This window comes from Streptopelia decaocto, assembly GCF_964273445.1.
Source record: "Streptopelia decaocto genome assembly, chromosome: 3".
In the NCBI taxonomy this organism is placed as follows: Eukaryota; Metazoa; Chordata; class Aves; order Columbiformes; family Columbidae; genus Streptopelia; species Streptopelia decaocto.
The window spans coordinates 13,028,697-13,041,122 of NC_138656.1; the positions used below are offsets into that span (position 1 = coordinate 13,028,697).

The following is a 12,426-nucleotide window of genomic DNA, read 5'->3' on the forward strand; positions in this document are numbered from 1 at the left end:
TGGCTCTTCTATAATCTTTCTCTCTCCAAAAATTTGACTCTTAACCTTCCCTTGATACAGACATGATGTATATTTCCTTGACATGCTTCCAAGTAGTAATCATGCAAAACCCTGACCTCTAAGCAAAGCAAAGGAAAAAAAAATAAATAAAATCTGAGAACAAAATTATGTGAGCCTGAAGGAAAGGCAAAGGAAGAATCTGCCTTGATCATTTCTGTTTGCCTCCACCCAGGAATTACTTTGAAAAAAAACCAGCAAAGTCTTACTCTGGGGAGAGGGGAAAAAAAAAAAAAAAAGTTGTTCTGAGGTACAAATCAAATAAAAAGGGAACCAGCAGAAAATATTATTATTTATTTATTTTTGCTCATTTACGTGTCAGATGAAGCTGAAAGCTGCCAGATAGCTTCTTTTCGACAGCTTGAAGTTACTGTTGGGAACAGATCCATGTATGGAAGCAAAAGCAGAAAAGCATAGATAAGCTGAGATCCAGCTATGCAAACCATCTTTAGAGACACTTAAAGGACAAGCACTCCAGCTTCTTTCTTTCTGGTAAGTTTAGAGACACTATCATATGAGGTCTTTTTTCCATTCTACTCTACCCACAACTACTGAGACTCGGCTGGGGTAAGTGAAAAGTGATTGAGGCATTTCTTGGGAACACCAAGGTATTCCGTTAGCCTGACATCCTGAGAAAAGCCATAAATCTGGGGCTATGGGGTGACTCCAGTTGCTGGATAGCTATTAAGCTCTCTGAGTAATGAAGATGATATATAACAGCTTTGCCGCTGGAGGGACAGAAACTTTCCAAGTGTCTGAAAGAGGCAAGAGAAAAATGTTGGAAAACAAGCATTTTATCACTCATGAACTGGATTTACAGGCTGACTGATGTTACAGGGGCAGGAGGGATCAGTGGTGGTTTCCAGTGTCTGAGTCTTTCTGGATTTCTGTGTAGAAAAATTCATAAAAATATTCAAGGATTTTTTCTTCTCTGGTCTGTCCTACTTTCGTTTTGAGAAACATCTCATTTCGGTTGAGCTAACTGGACATCAGGAAGAGGCCGTTGTAAATGTCTGTTGTTTTTCTTGGCACTTGAAAGCAGTTTCTCAATTTTTCTCTGTAGATTTGAGGTTGATTACATCCTGCTCAAGGATTTTTGGTACTGTTTTAACTGCCATTACAGTGTTGTGAAAGTCAACCCCAGCGAAAACAGCTGTGTGCTATTGTGAATATTTCCAAAGCACTGCAGTAGTAGCTCTCCTTCAACCTAGCACTAAAACAGGTTAGCTCTGTGAACTGGGCACTGTCAAAAAGCATAGTATACCCTTGGCAGAAAGCCTTTCTCCACGAAAGTGTTTTGTTAAAATAACACACAAAAACCCTTTTTCTAGCCTTGGTTTAAAATCTTGTTGATTCATGGTGGTACAGTTAAATGTGAGGTTTTTCTTTAAATGCTACAGAGTGGCATCTGGGTAACAGTTCATGTGCTTTCAGGTGTTATAATATGGTATTCATACTTCCATTGCAAAGTGCTTAGGTAAAGCTTTCTCATTTTTCAGGTGGTTAATAGACTGGAAAAAACGTTAGAGCAGGTGAAGTGAAATTATACAGAAAGAATAGAAAATAATATCAGGAATATGACTGAAATTGTAGGAGATTTCCAGAGATACATTGAAGAAGGATTCTGAAGGGAAATTACTAGACCACATATGTCATAAATATTTCCATTCATGAATGAATATGCTTTCCCTTGTCATTACATAAGAAGAACATAATGCAAGCATTTGCTTGTAACTCTGTAGTAGAGTCTGCAGTCAAGAGGGCTCATGCGTACGTCCCTCATTTCCCCTTATTTAGCTAGCATTTCCATGGATATTCCCGCATTCCTCGTTTTTATAGTCACTGAAATATAAATCTTCTCTTTGTCTGGTTTCTTCTCAAGTGCTGTAAAGAAAATATTCAGAATTAAATTGCAGTTGAAATTTGTCTGTGCTAGGCAAACTTTAATTTTTTTTCTGACAGGTGCCTCTAAAATATATATCACCTGTCTATAGAAACGCTAGAACAAAATCTTTAAGTAATTGGGACCAGTGGATAGCTTTTTAAAAGCTATTGAGTCATTAACAAATAAAACTTTTTGCTGTTATCACTATGAAAGAATACTTCTGCATTTCATGCTTACTCAGATTGCTTCTGTTTTCTGTTGGATATGGTTCTGTTTTATAGATTCTGTGAGCCTGCTGACAGATAAAAGCTTTTTTTTTTTTAATTTCCGTCTCTTTGAGGCTACATGCTTCCCTTTCCCCAGAGACAGACTGACTGATGTGCCAGGTCCCTGAGCAAGGTGTTCCCCAGCAGTTGCGCTGGGCAGGTCATGAAGAGGATGGCAGGATAGAGCTGGAAAGGCTGAGACTTATTTAATCTGATCTCCCCATTTGGCCCATGGTTTGGGGCAAGGTGGCCCAGCAGACAAAGTTCTGGTGGCAGGAGTCATCCCTCAGTTCCCAGCCCCAGGGCAAACCTGCGCAGGGACCTTGTGACTGACCCCTCCTTTGTTTCCCCCTCCATCTCTCCCTCTATCAGGAACATTTCCAGGCAGGCTATGTTATCACTGATGTTTATTATTCTTATCATTTCACTAGCTATTATGAATATTTACTATTGATTAGCCATGGGTATTGCTAGTGTTTATTTGGTCCCTTTGTGCAAAGCTGATGGGATCTCATTCAGAGACCCTAGACACTAATATAAATAGTCAAATAAAGCATTAGTGATAGTATCACTAACATGTCTTTTATAAGTGACTAGTCATTATGAGTGCAGCAGTCTCTGAGCATCCGCCACGCGGTCCTCCCACGCACGGTTCTTTGCCAGAGAGCAGTGAGGAGAGGGGGAGGGGGAGATCTGCTCTTTCTCATAATCAGACAGAGCCAGGCTGCTGAGCTAAGTCGGGGCAGCACAAAACCCAGGAGTCGAGTAACAGGGTAAAGCTGAGCTCTGGGCTTACTCTCACTAGCCGCAGACAAGGGTAAAGCTGCCCTCGCACTGGTGGCACTTTGAAAAAGAGTATGTTGTGTGTCTCATGCAGGGAGCCAAAGGCATACAGGGCTTCTATAAGTGTACCAGTGGTTTGCGTTCTTAAATCTTACTGGCTTTCAAAAAAAAAAACCAAACCAACACAGCACACTTCATTTTCAGACATCAGGTCTGAAGAAGTCTTTGCACCAGATGTCCACAGCTGGTCACTCAATTCAGACTTCCTTGTGAGAAGGGAAAGCTGCGTTTGTGGTTGTGTGCCGAAGAAGAGATCATCCTCAAAGTAAATAACACAGAGGAGAGCTACACCATGAAGCTGCTCAGTGAGGATTTCACAAACTGGCTCTAGTTTGAAGTAAGTCCAATCTGTAGTCTCCTCTGTCAGACAACTGCAATATTTTATGGTGATTCCTGAAGGATGGAGTTTGGACACTGTATCTGTCTTTACTCTAGTAAGTCAGAAGATTGGAACACATTCTGAGGACACACTGACAGGCTGATCCCCTTCTCTGGCCACATATATTTTATTGCCTATGTTTTAGGGAAATGGGCTTTATGTGATGGCTCTGCCTGTTCCCAGCCTAGAAACCTGTAGACCCAATTGCCGATTCACATCTGGTTTGCTCAAGGAATTGAGACCTGAAGAATATGATGCTCCAAAAAAGTCTGAAAATGGGCAGCTGTCTTGTCTGGCTTTCTTTCTCCCAAAACATAATCTTCTTATTCTCATCTCTTCAGGATAAGGGACAATGATCTGTCTGGCGAGGGTTTCACCAGGGGATTCACAAAGACAAGCAGTTTTCTAGAAGGAAAGGCATTTTAGGAAAAGTTTGTGATTACAGACTGCAAGCACCGTGTAAATACTGCAGCACATACCACGGTGCTCGCTGCTTGCCATTTCATTAATAGCAGCACAAATATGTCCAGTATCTTCTACGCACATGTAGCCATAATCCTTTTGAATAAGAGCAGAACTTCAAATCGGAGGTGAAAATAGCCTTTGTTTTAGAGAAACTGTGCTGCCAATTTGTGCTGCTGTGTTAAACTCTGGGCCATCCAGCCTCACAAACTTCCTCTTTATAAAAGATTTTTGTAGAATAATTGACTGCACAGCATCGAGAGATGAGTAAATAACCCTCAGTGGCCCCAGTTGGTCTAAATCCAGCTGTCATTTTTGATCACTTGCAGACATGAACTACTCCTAAATTTCCATTCCATGATACAAGTTGCCTTGAATGCCATGCTGGAGTCTAGGTCTTACAAAATAGCTGTGGATGATACTAAGCATGTACTCAGCATCTCACTAGCAAACCAAACCACGGTATGGATGCATTGTGCTCACATGGGAGGAATCCTAGTGCTGGGGTTTGCAGAAAAGACATCCAGCAAATGGAGAAAGCCGCTTTACAAATGCAGGAAAAAATAATCTGAATTCAGAGTTGCATGCTGTTGAGATAAAAAGCTCAGTTTTTGAGGTGCCCAGTATGTTTCCCCTAAGCGGTCAGTAAGATGTGCCAGGAGTCTGGCCAGGAACATGGCTGCAGAGATCTTCTGCTGTTCCACTGTGCTTTAGATGGACTCCGATCACGAATCATAGAACCTCCTGAGTTGGAAGGGACCCACAAGGATCATCGAGTCCAACTCCTGTCCCTGTATAGGACAGCACCAAAATTCACACCATGTGTCTGAAGGCGTTGTCCAAATGCTTCTTGAATATTGTCAGGTTTGGAGCCATGACTACATCCCTGGGCAGCCTGTTCCAGTGCTTCATCACCCTCTGGGTGAAGAGCCTTTTCCTAATATCCAACCTAAACCTCCCCTGGCACATCTTCCTGCCATTCCCTCAGGTTCTGTCGCTGGTCACCAGAGAGAAGAGATCGTCACCTGCCCCTCCTCCTCCCCTCGTGAGGAAGCTGTAGCTGCAATGAGTCTCTCCTTCGTCTCCTCTTCTCAAGGCTGAACAAACCAAGTGACTTTAGCTGCTCCTCATACAGCTTATGTGAGCCACACTCTTCACACCCATCATTTCTAGATCAGTGACAAACCAAAGATAACTCAGTGCATCCCATGTCTCCTATGCCCACAGTCTCCAGGTGAACATGGAGAGAGAATATGACAGCCTCTAGCTATCTCCTTCCTACAACACCTATTTCTCATGACCACAACATGCACACATGGGGCCGCTTACTGAACTGGCATCCTCCACATATATGGATAGGGAGTATCTCCTGGTAATACACAACTGCTTTTCTAAGTCATCCACTGTTACGCGATGAGGTTTTGGCTGAGGTTAAGGCACTTAAGGTCAAACTGCAGCTGTTTTGCCACCAAAATACAGACGTGTTTTTTTCTAGAGAAATTGATGGGAGAGCTCTCAATTACTCATGCAGAGGAAGAAAAGGGAAAAGCAGAAATAAACGATGCCCAGAGACGTACTTAGTGGAAGAGGCATGCCTGAAGGTCATGTAGGTCACATATGTTGGGGAGGACCTTGACATTACCTCACATTTAATCCTGTAAACAAAAAGAGGTTTCATTCTTGCCCCCTCTCATACTCTGGTCTTCCATGTGCTGCTATGGGAAGAGACAGCAACATGACAGATTTAAGCAGTGGTGGTGTTTTCTGCCAATTTACAGGTAAATTGGGCCATTTATGAGTTGACATTCATTTTGGAGTCAATCCCTTAATAAACTCAGGTTTATTCTGGTGACACTTGGAGGAAAAACAGCAACAATACAGTAAATCTGTACTGAGTTTACTCAGTTTATTCTTATCTAGGGCTCCAACCACCATCATAAACGTATTCTTATTGCATGGGGCCACTGCAGGGCAAAGCTGAAGTTGTTTTGATTTCCATACTTCAACATATTTGGATTTCTTTTATATTTAACACTGAACTTCCTCCTGAGTTTGGCATGTTTGTTTTTAGGATCTTTCCTAAATCCTTGGAATGCTGAACTCTGACGTGGCTAACATGAAATGCAGGTTTTGGTTTGTGATCTCTCTAGCTGAACCCTTTCCATAGATGTGAGAGAGAAGAAAGGAAAGAGGAGAGGGGAGAGGAGAGGAGAGGAGAGGAGAGGAGAGGAGAGGAGAGGAGAGGAGAGGAGAGGAGAGGAGAGGAGAGGAGAGGAGAGGAGAGGAGAGGAGAGAAGAGAGAAGAGAGAAGAGAGAAGAGAAGAGAAGAGAAGAGAAGAGAAGAGAAGAGAAGAGAAGAGAAGAGAAGAGAAGAGAAGAGAAGATGCATTTCACTCTGGAAAACTCTGCATCACTTTACTTATGAAGAAAGTTGGGCAAAGGTAGAAGGAAGATACTCAGAGAACTGGAATTCTGGAAAATGCTAGGATTTGGGTAAAGGTACAGTGGGAGGACATATGCCCCAGACTATTTTGGGTCTGCTCAGCTTAATTAATTAATTAATTGTCTGTAAATACCCAAGGAGGACAATGGCTTGAGAACTTCTGCCAAGGAGTGTTGTTCGGGTATAGATTCAGCGTTAGCAGGCTGGGAGATTCAGTGATTGAGTTGTTTTGCTCCCCATGGGAATACACTATATCGTAAAGCCTTTTTCCTACTCTCAGTCTCCCAGTGCTTTCAAGCTCCTCATCTTATCCAGGATGAGTTTCACCAAAACTTTTGTTGCTGGGATGTTTCCCAGGTTGTCCCACAGACTGCACCATGCCCTAGAGGTTGCAGACTAATCCTGTGTGACAGCATCACACAGCCTTTGTTGCTTTTCCAGAGAATTGCCCTTCCTTTCATTGGAACATCAAATAGGGTTTTCTTTCCCTCTTATATAAGCAAAAGCAGAAAACTAGAGGAAAATGTGAAAATGGAAAAATGACAAAACATGGAAATTGCAGGAATGTGGCCTGCAAAATCATTGATGCCTGTCTATCCCCCAACAAGGCTTCCATGAGTCCTTCTTGAAAACTTCAGCACATGAAATGTTCCCTTTTTGCTTTCTTCTCTACTTTGAGGTGTATCAGACACATTGCAGCATGGCTGGACTAGGGTTGTTGTCTCCTTTTTTTCTACTAGCTGGGTCCCTGAAGGCTGTCTGGACAGCAACATGCAAGGAGACAAATGCTGCCATCCTGGGCTACCTGTATAGCCCCTAACCTGTTGGGAGATGGGATGGGATCCTTTAATGCAATCTACCTAAAAATGCTCCTCCAGGCAGACAGGTCTTCCAGGCTACAGGAAGATCTAACCAGGATGCTTTTAGCTCTAATGTTCAACACGTATTAGGCAGCAAGGGACAGGGCATGATCTTAGTGGAGGTGGTGGAGGGGCCTGGCGCACAGTGATTTGGGCAGGGCTTCAGCATGCCAAGCCTCAGACAGAAGCGTGAAGAGCCCAGCCAAGGGGATGTGCTTATCCACCTGAGGCAGCTGTGACCACTCTAAGGCTTTCTGCAGGGGCCTAGGGCATGGTGGACCAGTCTTACCTCTTGCCCTACAACTTCTTCACTCACCCATATCAGCTTACTTTGATGCCTGTTTCCAAAAGTAGCAACCATGCATCAAGGTTTATGCTCCAGTGTGGGAACAGGGAGCCCATATCTTTGAAACAGCCCCCTGCCATGCTGATTCCCAGCATCAGCAATTGCCATCTTTGCATACTGGAACAAGGAAGCAAAACCAAGGTGACGTCTACTTTCCCAGCATCTAATTCTCAGCTCATTGCTTTTGTTGCACTTTGGCAAGCATGACATTAGAAATATCCCATGTTATCTTTTTGTCTTACAGAAAGGCTCCAAGCAGAGATCTTGTTCTTCCACCCTAGATGCAGCAATAAACGTTTGGATTTGCTGCTAGCATGTTGAGACTGCCAAGATGTACACAGTAAAAGTAAACCCTTCCTGTGGCCACAGACCACAACATGCTAGTGATCCGTGGTATTATCCTGTTATTTAGTGAGTCATTGTCACTGCTGAGAAATACACACAATCAAATAAGTTGCTAACAATAACACTGGATGTGAGAGACAAGTGTTTGTGTTTCTCTGGTGTAACTTATTCCATATGGTTCTTTAAAGCATGTTAAATGTTAAGTCTCTTTGGCCTGCCAACTATTATTTCAAGATGACCTCCCGGATTTAGTCTGCTTCTCAGAGCATAGCTATTTGAAGCAAGGCTCTGAAAGCATCTCCTGTCCGGGATAAATACTCAGTCCAGAAGCAAGACAAATGTTCTGGATTACTCTGTCTTTACATGGATAAGTAGGCCTCCATTTTTATTGATTGTCCACAATATGTTCACTGCTGCTTTGCTGCCTGCTATGACACCTTTCAGATGTAAAGCACATGTTATACCAATGTTCTCACACAGGGCAGGAGGTGTATCCTGACAAAGGAGCTAATATAGGTTTAACTTCTAGCATTTGCCTCCCATGTGTGTTTTTCCAAGTTGATGAGGAGACAAATATTTGTGAAAACATGCTAGCAGGTTTTCCAAATCTTCTTAGTAGTGTTAATTCATGGAGAATACTGCAAAAAGAGAGATACACAGCTGTGAAAGGTGTCCTCATCACACTCTTTGGCTACGTTACTCAAAGATCTAACACAATGAGCTCCAACACCAGAGTGGACCCTGGTATGATGTCCTGAACTTGTATTCCTGTCATGTTCTGTACCGGACCTAGTCCACAGCACAGCTTGGAAGGCAAATGCATTTAAAAGTTTCTCTTGTTTTGAAATAAATTTGCCACTGGTTATAGAAAATAGATGCTCCAAGAAGCATATTTCTTAGTAACTGAGAGATTTGCCTTTTGGCTTGAGTTGACTTGATCCGATGTTAATTTCTGAGAACAAGAGTAACTGATACCTAGAGCAGTTTAGAGACTTGCTGATAACCCCATCCCTTCCCTGAAGTGTGACATGTCTCCAACTTAATCTCAACAAAAGATTTAATCTTGAATATTCTGTGCTGTGAGTGTGTATGAGGATCTCTGTGATCCTGTGGAGGAGAACAGTGTGTAGAGAGTATGCACGTTTTCTTATCAGAGAAAATGTTGTACTGCCTGACAGTGAAAATCTGCTTAGTAGGCAATGATTTGTTTGTTCAGTTACCAATCATCAGGTAAGACTAAGGACAAATCATGGGTATTTTAGAAAAAAACAGTTGATTTTTTTTCTAGACACTTGAGAATTTCTGTTATAAATAACCAAAGACCCACCTGAAAATCCGCAATTCAGTGACAGTCCTTGCATTTTTAGAAAATGGGGTAAACCTGTCTAGGTGTGCAACTTGCTTCATGTGTGCCTGGAAAGTGCCTTAAAGTATTAAAATGCCTGAAGATGTACCTCCATAATAATGCATTAGAAAACTTTTGGCCCATGTCCTTTAATTTCAGTGTTCTTACCTTAAAAATAACCTGGCAGACTATTTCAAGCATGCTTTGATGCACAGTCCTAGAGGAATGCTACAAAACAGGACAAGTTTGTAAGCAGTACAAGTTGTGCCACTACTCATGTTTTCTAGATATTTTCTGTCCCAGTTGTTAAAAATATACCTGATTTTAACATTCTTCTCTTTGAAACAGACAGTTTTATTATCTTGAAGTGTGCCTTAATGTATGCAGCCTACAGAAAACTATAGAATAAGACAAGTTTGAAGACTCTAACCTTGGTAAAGCTGATGTTTTGCTGGTACAAACTCCCTGCCTTTGTCCTGAGTTGTAACTTCATTTCTTGTCTTTGGAGTGGATTTTATTTGACATGTGTCCTGTCTTTTGTGGCTGTGACTTGTGCAGAGACTGCACTTCAGCTAGCTCTTTCCCCCAAAAACCATCTACAGGGAGGCACTAGCTCTTTGAAGAGCTAGATATGTGCTGAACGTAGCAGATGTGTGTGGTCTGATTGACTTCAGGTACAGCTATGTGCACATGTGGCTCATTTTTTGTGTGGTTACCTCTATAAGTCCTCAGCTACTGAACTCCTACAGTTCCAATGTCTACACTTCAGATGCTCTAAAGAGGAAAGCAGGAGAAACAGGGACTTGGAAGACAGAGTCACGCTGTCAGGGAAGGGAAGGAAAGGAAAGTGTGCTCAGGAATTACTGTTCAGGGGTTTCCTTGCCAGTCACAGGGAGACAGTGCTCATTAATCCCAAAGCACATCAGTCCCTCCTGATCATGAAGGCAAGCTGGACACAAGAAAGATGGAAACAGCAGGTTTATCGTCCTGCTTCAAACTGTCAAAATTAAGCACAGGGCTGAACAACAGTCCGCAATCTGTCCTGAGTTAATTACCTTATATTCTGGTTTTGACCTTTTTGTTCTTCCCAGGTTCTGCTTCTTTACCAAGACTTTCTCCTCCCAGAGAAGCCATCCACCTGTATTTAGTTTTCCTTCTCTGGCCCCAGGTTTCCTGACATTATACACTTATTTGGTACTCATGATATGGTTGTCTTGGTAATTTCTGCCTCAGTCAACAATTAAGCGAGTACTCTGCATTTATTATGTGCAATGTTTCTCTTTTCTACTATTTTTCATGCTGCTGTCTAGTTAGTGCAACTACTGGTCAGGGAAAGTCAGCTGCATATATGTTACTACTCTTTTTATGGTCTGCAGGTTCTGGTAGCTTCTCATACCCTTACCTCATGTTGTATGTTATATAGCCCTAAGTCAGAGTTAACCAATGACATCATTTTGTCCTTGCTATGGGGAGTGCCCTTGTGCTGTTGTCTCATTAGTGTTGCAGTTTGCTCAGGGCAGGCCATTTGTCTGTGTACCTCAACTTGCAGTTCGCAGTGGGACAGGGACTGCCATGACAGGATGAAGGTTTCCAACATTCCTGTGCCACCAGCTCCTGAGAGCATTTGGGTAAGCTTCAAGGTTCCTATGGCTGAACATGAAAAACTAACAGAAGAAGTTGCTAAGTAAGTTAAATGACTGTGAGCCTGAGTCCTTGGCAGGACAACACCCAAGTGGGATATATCATGGGCTTTGGAGCAGCAACAAGGTCTCTTTCCCAGTGTCCCACTGGCTAAATGGCTCATCTACCCAGGAAATTGGCTGCCAGCCTGGAATCAGGTTCAGTCTGGTCCCAGGTTGCATGAGCTTGGATAGCATTGCCACCTACATGAGTTCTCCCAGTGTGGCCTAACTTCCAGTGCTCTGACTGTTTTCCTACACAAATATTTGTCTAAAGCCTGGAGGCAGGTTTTCTTTCACCCTACTAACAGCAGTAGTATTTTGGTTTTTTTTTGTTTGTTTGGGGTTTTGGTTTGTGGGTTTTTTGTTTTTGGTTTTGGTTTTGTTTTTTTTTTTGTTGTTTGGGTTTTGGTGGGGTTTTTTTTTTGGGGGGGGGTTGGTTTTTGTTGTTTGGTTTGGGTTTTTTTTATGGTGTGCTGAATGTCTCCTGATTGTTCACCTCTCAGATGCAACTTCCTGGTTAAATGATGCTGAGAGAGCTAAGTCATCTACACGTGATCTGAACTCAACAGAGGTTTTCTCATCCTTATCTTAAAACTTTTCCACTACACAGACTTCTCTCTCTTTGCAGATGATCCAGCTGCCTATACCATTATTCCCATGGTTATAAGAAGTTTGTCCTCATGTCAGACTTCAGTCTCCCTTCCTGTAGTTTAGCCTCCTGACTTCTTATCTTATTTACAGTAAGAGTGGGGAACATCTCTTCTTTCAGATTTCTGAGGATATATATCTTCTCTTGACACGACATGTCTGCTTTGCTCCAATGTTTCTTCTTGAATCATGTCTTCTAGACCTTTCAGTTCTCTTATTTCTTCCCACTGGTGGCTCTGCAGCTGTTGCCTGCCTTCCTGATGCCCCTGGTTATGTAAATACAACTACTAACTCTGGAGTCTACGGGTGGCAAACAAAATGCCAGATACTGTTAACGTCCCTGGCACAAATACCAAAATACCAATCTGATGTCTTGAGGTGCAGGGGCCAGCAACTTTCTTAGTTACTGAGGTGCACATGGAAGGGAGATGAATGAAAGAGGAAAGCCTGTATTTCCATCAGCCCTGCTAAGACACTGATCTTCTAAACATACAGCTACCTACACACCAGTGGACTGGTTCTACTGCCAGATCTCTGCTCTGTCCCCATACGGTCATGCCTTCTCAACCCTGCCACTACACTGTCCGCACTGCTGGAACAGCAGCAGCCGGGGGATGCTTGAATCCCCAGGTCCCTGCTCTGCCCTGTCTCCCTGATCTCCAGCCTACACACATAGAAACACCACAGCAGTCCATGATCGTGGACTGACAGTTGCACTCAGGAAACTATCTCACCCACAGAAGAGATGGGAGCACTCACAGAAGAGCAGGAGTTCATCTGAATAAGCAGAAATGCAGAGGGAAGAAGTCAGAGCTTGCACAATCTGCATCAGGAAACATCTGAATGCATCCACACACACAGACAT

The 12,426-nt window shown here is 42.8% G+C and overlaps 1 protein-coding gene across 3 annotated transcripts in view; it reads left to right on the plus strand.

The window, feature by feature from the left end:
• The first annotated feature begins 417 nt into the window (after nt 1–417).
• SLC8A1 (solute carrier family 8 member A1) overlaps nt 418–12,426 on the plus strand; it is a 145,310-nt gene continuing 133,301 nt past the window's right edge. For 2 of the 3 annotated variants that reach the window (XM_082048767.1, XM_082048771.1), the window contains exons 1-2: nt 418–549; nt 3,196–3,388. The gene's annotated coding sequence lies outside the window, so the exon portion shown is untranslated. The remainder of the gene's footprint in view (nt 550–3,195; nt 3,389–12,426) is intronic. The other variant, XM_082048769.1, reaches the window with a different exon arrangement.